At 34.9% G+C, this 8,586-nt stretch overlaps 1 long non-coding RNA gene across 10 annotated transcripts; it reads right to left on the reverse strand.

Moving 5' to 3' along the window:
- Window positions 1-1,998: 1,998 nt before the first annotated feature.
- On the reverse strand, window positions 1,999-6,751 carry LOC141611786 (uncharacterized). Of its 10 annotated transcripts, none has more exons than XR_012528745.1 (7): window positions 6,357-6,743; window positions 4,831-5,928; window positions 4,181-4,277; window positions 3,839-3,978; window positions 3,043-3,146; window positions 2,566-2,660; window positions 1,999-2,385 (listed from the first exon to the last, which is right to left on the reverse strand). It is a non-coding gene; the product is annotated as an uncharacterized LOC141611786 (long non-coding RNA). The 10 variants fall into 10 exon arrangements; XR_012528748.1 differs by having other exon boundaries at window positions 2,101-2,466; window positions 2,566-3,146; window positions 4,831-5,130; window positions 5,583-5,928; window positions 6,357-6,749; XR_012528744.1 differs by having other exon boundaries at window positions 2,104-2,466; window positions 2,566-3,146; window positions 4,831-5,130; window positions 5,602-5,928; window positions 6,357-6,746.
- Window positions 6,752-8,586: the final 1,835 nt, after the last annotated feature.

Consider the following 8,586-nt stretch of genomic DNA (forward strand, 5'->3'; position numbering starts at 1 on the left):
ATTGATTATTAATTCTAAGAAGAATCTTAACATACCATTTTTGTCCAGCAACCATATTTATTGTTTGAAGAATTTTTTTATTTTTCTCAATCTTTGGGAGAGTATCAACAAGTTGCATAGCTTGATCCTTACCATCAGGGTTAAGAATAGGAATCTCATGGTTATCAACTTTTTTTCATTAGATTTATATATATATATATATATATATATATATATATATATATATATATATATATATATATATATATATATATATATATATTGGGATCCTATGAGAACCATGGAGATAATGAAAACCAAGAGAACCACTTAGAGCCCTTAGATCAACCTAAAGTTTGACGGTGAGATGAACAGTGTTGATTAACAAAATTAAAAACAACCGACATCCCCCTCCCAAATTCTGCAGTGCAATTGATTTACACAAATCCTTATTCTCACTCATCTTTTTTTTCTCTCTTTTCGACAATCATTCTCTTCGATTATCATATTTGATCATCATACTTCTCAAAATAGCGTCAACTTATTCATCACCAGGATTTTTTGACCTCTAATCCGCTTCAACCGCCATCAACGAGGTTCATTACTTCAAATTAAGGTACTACTGCTCTAATTAATTGCAATTCTACTCTATATTTTTCCTAATTTGTTCATACATGTAATTTTTCCTCATATTTATCAATTTGTGTCCTGCTATTAACCCTAATTTCTAGTAGTTTCTCTATTTAAGGTAATTAATTGTGGTTGGGAAGACTAATTTGGATGAGTTTCGTATGGAGAGTACTACTAAGGCTTATGCTTTTCAGGTTTACTTCCTTTCCAGCTTTTCTTTCGCTCCATCGTATGTTTCTTTTTTTCTAGTAGTACTGCTTCCACAACTAGCAATTTCATTTTGGGTTATTTGGATGCTGAACCAAGTTCCGTAGATTTGATTCATGCCTAACTTGTGAGTATCAGTATCAGGGCCCTTGAGGAATTGTCTTACTTGTCATCTCAGATGTCTTCTACACTTCCACTTTGATTCTCATTTTTGACGATTAGTCTCCTCATACTTGCGTGAGGATATAGCTACTGGAAGGTAGACAATATGATTAGGATGAAATAAGTATAAAATATTGGTTATTACTTGTTAGATTTTATATTCTTGTTCTAATGTGAGGAAAGTCGATTTGTATTGGAGGTGGTGCCAAGGTTCGTGTAAAACGAATTGCTACCCATTTGTTTTTCTTGATGCTCAAACTTGGTAGATTACTGCCCATTTGTTGTTCTATGTGATAGTTTAGCACTTTCGATACCTTTCCTCTAAGAAACAAAATCCATATCTTTGGGTTAGTTACTTTGAATAGGATACAAATGATTGTGGTTGACAGTATGTTATTTGGATTCTTACATGCTTTTAATTGGAACCACTTTAATTCTAGACTCACCAAGTAGAAGTGTGACCCCTGACTGCTTAAAAGGAATATTGTATGACCTCAAACGCTGGACGAAAAGTTCGTATAAATATCTCTGTTGTTCAAAGTGGTCAGATAATTACAGTGAATGGTATATTAGCTTAATATGAAATTAACGAAAAAGTCATTGCCTTATATTTTGTCAAGACAATTAGTTTAATGTTAAGAGGCGTTGTTCAATCTGCCTTAAGCTGTGCTTTCGACTTCCACATGCACAATCAAATTAAAATTTCTAGCAATATATATTAAAAAATTGGTTTTATTGGTGATTAGGAAATCAATTTTACGATGATTTATAGTTCATTCCCTTGGAGATTAATTTCCAACTTTTGTGTGTGTAATTTTGCAGCCCACTGATTTTGTCCAAGGCTTTGATTCTCTACGCGTTTTGAACCTTGGAAGATAATTGCATATCCTAGTGGGATTAAATTGTTAAGCTATCAGAGCTGACAAAGTAATTAAGTAGATTTTCTGCACTTTTACTATACTAGTTGTTCCTCCGCGCGCGATGCGCGCGGAGTTCCAAGGACCATCTTCGTCTATATTAAAAATATCTAACTTGCATACAATTTATAAAGGATTGTTGTATAATAATTCTTTACAAGACCATTGTATTAAGTACAATAACATTTGAGAATAATGTTTACATCTTTATTTGGCAAAAACATTACTTCGTACTCCGTATTAGATAATGACCACAAACAGCATCGTTCCTCATTTGCCAGAGCCTTCATCGGCTTCGCCTTCTCTTACTACTCGTTTGTTTCCAACCTCCTTTTTAACACCGTGATAAACGGACACGTCAACCGCAAGTCACCTCCTCTAACTTGTCCGTCCTTGAACCAAACATTTCTCATTACTCCTTAGCTCAAACACTAAGAAGTAAACGCCAGGAGCTTAGCAAAGACCAAAGTGATGAGGTAGCAAGCAGATACTGTCATACAAACAAACGGCTGGAAACTCGATAATGAACTTAATAAACTCTATCAATGAAAGGGCAATACCATCTTCTTTGCTGGAGTTCAAAACATCATTATATAAATATTTTGAAATAAACTTAGATTAATAATATCAAAAGTAACCTTCAAAATTATCATAGTCTGGTCCTACATACCAAAATTTCAGTCTCTCGTCAAGTAAACTCACTTCAACTAAAAAATTCAATGTTTCATCAAAAGCATATCCCCTGGTCAAAAATAACCTTCAGACCTGCATGATTTATTACAAGACTAAAAATCAATAAGATTAACTACATTCCACCATTAAACAGTATAAAACTTGATTGAAACACATTACATTTATGCTTGCAGGGGGCCATGGTCTATGAGGATAGTGTGTAATGTTAAATAGAGGGGTTGATGCTGATGGAGATGGGAATTAGGCTGTGATAAGGGAGATTGGGGGATATTATAAATGTGAGGGAAATTGTGTGGATTTAAGGGCAGGTTAGGAAGAAGGGGGAGCTGCTTTGAAGGATGTGTCGACATCTTTAGATACCTCCAGTATGTCAACTCACATCTTCACCGGTTCGCCATTTGCCTGACTTACATTTTCTGTGCAGTTGTTTGAGGTACTACGACAATTAACTTACCCCGCCTACACACGATCCCGATAGAAGCCTTGTCCTACGCCATAATTATCTCCATAATTAACTGAGTTCATCTATACACAATTCCAGGAAGCGTCTCTGTGTACCTACAAATTAAACCAACGCATTTAATCATATTGTAAAGGAACTTTTTTAATCCTGTATTACCATTCATTAGCAAACAATTGAACACTAAATTTAGGAGGCTAGTGGAGATAGATAGTGAAAAAAAAGCTGAGTGGCTGAAATTAATAGATGGCTGTTCTATTCTTCCGAGATCGCTCTAATTAAATCCAAGACATCTGTTATGAAAGCCACTTACAAGTGACATATATTTCCTCATATTCTGTAACAGAGGATGATATAAATCAGAAATAACTTCGTTATTGCCAAATATGGGAATCAAAAAGTCACAGACCAATTACATTTGTCAGTCAAGTACTCAAGTTACCCACTATACAGCTGAGTACATATCTACTTTCTCATCTTTCTACTGCCAATATGCTAGCCAACAAAACATACCACACCATCATGAGAACTACAACTATTGAATAGTTGAAAGGAGCTGAAATAAGCAAGAATAAAAAATACACCCAATGATGTTCATAGCCCCACCTTCAGCTTGTATAGCTTAAATGAGCTGAAATAAGCGGAAAAAATAAGAGCGACTGAATTAAGCATAAAAACAATAAACGCGACCGAAATAAGCAAAAACCCCAATAAAAGCGACTTTAAAACAAACAGCTAATTGAGAAATGAATCACAAGTACGTAGGTGAACAAGCTCAAAAGTGAAATACCTGTAATTAATACCTAAATTGATACTAAATTGTTTCGTGTTTCTTGAGAAGTAGCTGAAGAGGCGAGAGGATACTGTGGAAAGGACTGCAGATATATCTTTGGCACAGATTGCAGATATCTCTTTCTTCATATGTGCAATCTGTAGATAAACCAGGACTATTAGGAAAATAAATCCTTTATATTTCTCTTATAACCATATCTATCACAAAATAGAATCAGGCACAAAAGCTGAAGTATAAGCCACCAGCTCAAGGAAATTTAGATTTTCATATGGGTTAGTACCCTGCGTGTGTCGCTACACTCTTTAGTTGTATTGGAAAGAAATCGAAAAGAACAATTACCTTATCCAATCATTTTAAGACCTTTTCTCTGGTCTTCTGTGTTTTTTTCAGTGAGCTCTCCTTTATAGGGCTGCCATGTCAACTGATCAGGATCATCCTATAGCCAATTGGAAAACCCTATTAATGAATGTCTACAGCAAATTTCCATGAACAAAGTGGAATTTGTTAGCAGCTATAACAAGAAACGTCTTCTCCTATAGCCACTCTGGCGGCCTCAAGCTGCAACTTTGGGGGATATACTTGGCTAGAGCAACCTACTCCAAATCGCAAGAAACTCACTAAGTACAATCTTGTTCCAAGCATTTAAACTAACATGTCTTCGGCAATCGATTTCATATTACCAATATAGCTTAACAACTCAATCTATGAGCTTCAATCAGTGTATGAAATCAAACAATAAAGGTCGTAAGACTCCTAACTTTGGAATGTGAATCTAAAAAGTAATATGTACAAACTCCTATATAACTTCCATAGCTTAAGCTATGAATCATCATGCCTTTGCGTCAAAAATAGTTTCAAAAACAATTGCTCAATAAAGAATGCCCAGGAATATAAACGATGTTAGAATGCAGTAATTCAGAAAAGATGATCACAAGTCCTGACCTCAGAACACTTGATTTCTAAAAGGCGCTAAAGACATAGATGAATACCTTTCAATCAAACAACATTTCAATGGTAGAATAAGTTTATTACTGAGGCCCTATCTGTGACAATTTCAATAGGTTAATAACACCAGAGTCGTAATTTTATTAACAGTTACTCTAACCTAATAAATTTCATCGCTACCTCTACTTCCTATTTTTCTCTCTTCTCACCAACCATTAATTTTCTTCTTCACCTTAATTACCGATTTCTTACAAAAATTTATACGATATTATAAAGCCCCTTGCAATCAACATCGTCGTGTGCTGAATTCAGCGCCTGGGTGCCTTCCTCCGCTTCTCTTAAATCTGGAAAAAAAAGCGATGGTCACGAACCACGTCGAGAACTCTAAGTAAACACAATTAAAACAATCACCAACGAAAGGTAAAACAAAACCCTAATTACATTATTAGGTCAGGAAAAGTGACAAGCAAGAAAAATGACGAAAAGATTACTTTACTCCCCTAGCAAAAGCAGACAACCAAGTGCTTAAATGAACAGTAAAAGAACAAAAACTTCGATGTTCGATAAAGATCGAAACTCCACAATCAGCACACCATGATTACGATAAAAATAAAAACATCAAACATAAAAGCAGTAAACAAAATATGATGCGAAAAAACTAAATATCACCATAATTCCTTTCACCAAAACTTATCCAAAAGCAGTAAGGCGTATATTGGGTTCTAATAAGCATTCTCGCCAACCAAGTGACCCACAAACCAGTTAAAAGGCATGAGACCAACTTAGCATTTCGTACATTAATACTGATGTTACACCTGCAATGTTCCTATGGATCATCCATACATGCGTCTACGTACAAGCTTATTAAAGATTCCATATTAGATAACCACCAAATCTAGAACCCGAATTTATGGCCGATTTTCGTTGGCCTCAACAACTACAACAACAAAACCCGTAATCACAACCACAAAACCCCCAAATATAATCAATATTATAAGGAAAAGAATCATGATATGAACAAATAAATCAAAAATTAAATTAAACTACCTAAAAACGACTAAACCAAGTAAAAATGGAAATTAAAATCAAACCTCACTATCATATGTCGCTAGAACGACGCCATTGTTGCAGGATCAGTCATGCTGCAGTGATGGACATAATATAACCATAGTCAAAACTCTAATTTCACAGCACTAAAATGAACCGGAAATCATCAAAATAAGATCCTAATTTGCACACCAACAACAAAACAAAAAATGTAGGGAACGAACCCCTCACCTTGAAGTGAAACAAATGCAAGAAACAAATAAGAAAGAGGGAGGTAGCACTAAACCATGTAATGAAAATCGAAAAAGCAGCAAAGTAAAATAAATACACCAAAGGAATCAAAACCATAAGCATTAGGGGTAAAAGGGGGAGCAAATCGAAAACTTTGATCGAAATTAGTAAATTTAAATCGGAATTAGTAGATTCAATCAACCAGATCTGAATTACGCACCAAATGAACAACGCAATAAAATAGGAAATCAAAACCGGAGAAAGCAGGGAAAAGAGAAGAAGAAACGAATACCAGAAATGCAGAAGTTCATCAAACTGGAACCTAATCGTAACAAAGGCGAGCGATTTGCAGAATTAAATTGAAGCAAGAAGGAGAAATGAGTGATCTGCAGAATTGAATTGAAGCAAGAAGGAGAAGTAGAATGTTTTTTATGGTGATGATGTGTATAAATTGGAAAAGTAGTGGACAAAGAAAGAGGGAAGTATAGGGAGGATGCTGCGAGAAGGTGTGGACAGAAAGGAGGAACCAAAGTGAGTATAGTAGGCAAGAGGAAAGAGGAAGAAGCTGTTCATCACATGCACCGCACGGATTCTACTGCTCTATGAGAGGAAAGAGGAAGAAGTTGTTCATCACATGCACCGCACGGATTCTACTGCTCTACTATTCATATTTTCCAATGTTCACACATTTAGAGGGTTTTAGATAACTTACTTTATACCTCATTCTTTTTTTAATATAGCACTACTTTGTTTCTTTCCATTTCTGTGCAATTTGCTCGACATAAATAAATAGATTCGAAGGGAAATCGGGAATCTAAGGCTGAGATGTGCGTCCCTTGTACACTTTTAGAAGCTTGCTTCTGAGTCTATTTTACACTGATGGAATGAAAGTAGCGTATTCCCTTATAACACTATAACAGTATATTTATCTTAATCTGGTTTTTGCTTTTCTCTGTTGCACTTTATTTTATTTTGAAGTTGATAGAAATCATAAACGCAGTTTTCTTATTTCACCATCCGTCATTATGTTGATAAGTGTCTATCGTTTGAGAAGACGTGCTCATCTGATCGTTGCCAATGTTGCTGCTTTCTTTTCTCTCTTGGTTACTTGCAAGAGGTTAGATTGCCTAAAAATACTATCGCTGATCCGGGAGATAGTGGGGTACCAAGTTTTGTTTTGATTGCAAGGCTAGCAAAAATTGAGTACCAAGCTTTGTTTGATTGCAAGGCTAGCAAAAATTGAGATGCTAAATGGAAGTGAGGTAATCGTGTAAATGAATGAAATAAGGTTATATGTGCATTAAATAAGGTCATATGTACATTAAAGAAGGTTATATGTGCATGAAATAAGGTTATATGTACATTAAATAAGGTTATATGTGCATGAAATAAGGTTATATGTACATTAAATAAGGTTATATGTGCATGAAATAACGTTATATGTGCATTAAATAAGTGTGTTATAAGGTTATCAATGCATGAAGTAGTCTTATAGATGCATGAAAAAGCAATATATGTGTATCAAACAACCGTGTACATGCATGAAATAAGTGTGTTATATGGGCATGAAATAAGATTATATGTGCATGAAATAAGGTTATATGTGCATTAAAAAGTTCTCCAGTTGCATCTAATTACTATTGGTTATATGTGAAATCACGAGAACTTGCAATGCAACCATATCTCCAAAGTCATCTGGTATTTCCCATGGAATTGATTGTAAGAAAGATCAGGCCCATTTAATAAGTATTAAATGGGCATGAAATAAGGTTTTATGTGCATGAAATAAGGTTCTATGTGCATGAAATAAGGTTCTTTGTGCATTAAAAAGTTCTTCAATTGCATCAGTTGGTTATATTATGATACTAATCACTGTTGTTTTTAATTTAACAGATAATATTCAAAAGGAAACTGCTACAGCAGAACCAGTTGTCAATAGAGTCCTCGTAAAAGAAAAAAAGCAAAGTTAACGAGTAAGTCTTACCAACATATATTAATTTAATTTAAACCCTTTCCCGTCCTAAAAGAATGGCAAGATTTTTGGGTGCAACAGCCTTATCTGAACTTGTAAAAATTTGTACTTTAAGAGTTACTGGTAAGAATTCCGACTACGCCAAGATCACAAACTCAGTTATTCATTATTGTTGAATGAATAATGCTGACACAAAAATCTCATATTACATGGAAATCATAGATTCATTAGAAACTTCTTCATCATTCTCGTGGGCAGTTATGCAACTAGAAGAATGAATCATCCGAAAACCAATGTCCGTGAGTCATAGGACAAAGGTGAGCGCCACACAGACAGGATGACATTCTGAAATACTGCAGAGAAATAGCAGTTGTTTAGTTCAAATGGATCCTACATATCCGGAACGGTTAATTACGGATGCATATTTAAAGTTCAATCATGTCTATCAGATGGTCTTATCTAAACAAGCATTGGCTAAAACCAGCCATCCACAAGAGTATAGCAAATGAAATTCTCGTACCACTGCTGATCCCTAGACTTGAGGTAATCT

This window comes from Silene latifolia, chromosome 11 (assembly GCF_048544455.1).
Source record: "Silene latifolia isolate original U9 population chromosome 11, ASM4854445v1, whole genome shotgun sequence".
NCBI classification, from domain to species: Eukaryota; Viridiplantae; Streptophyta; class Magnoliopsida; order Caryophyllales; family Caryophyllaceae; genus Silene; species Silene latifolia.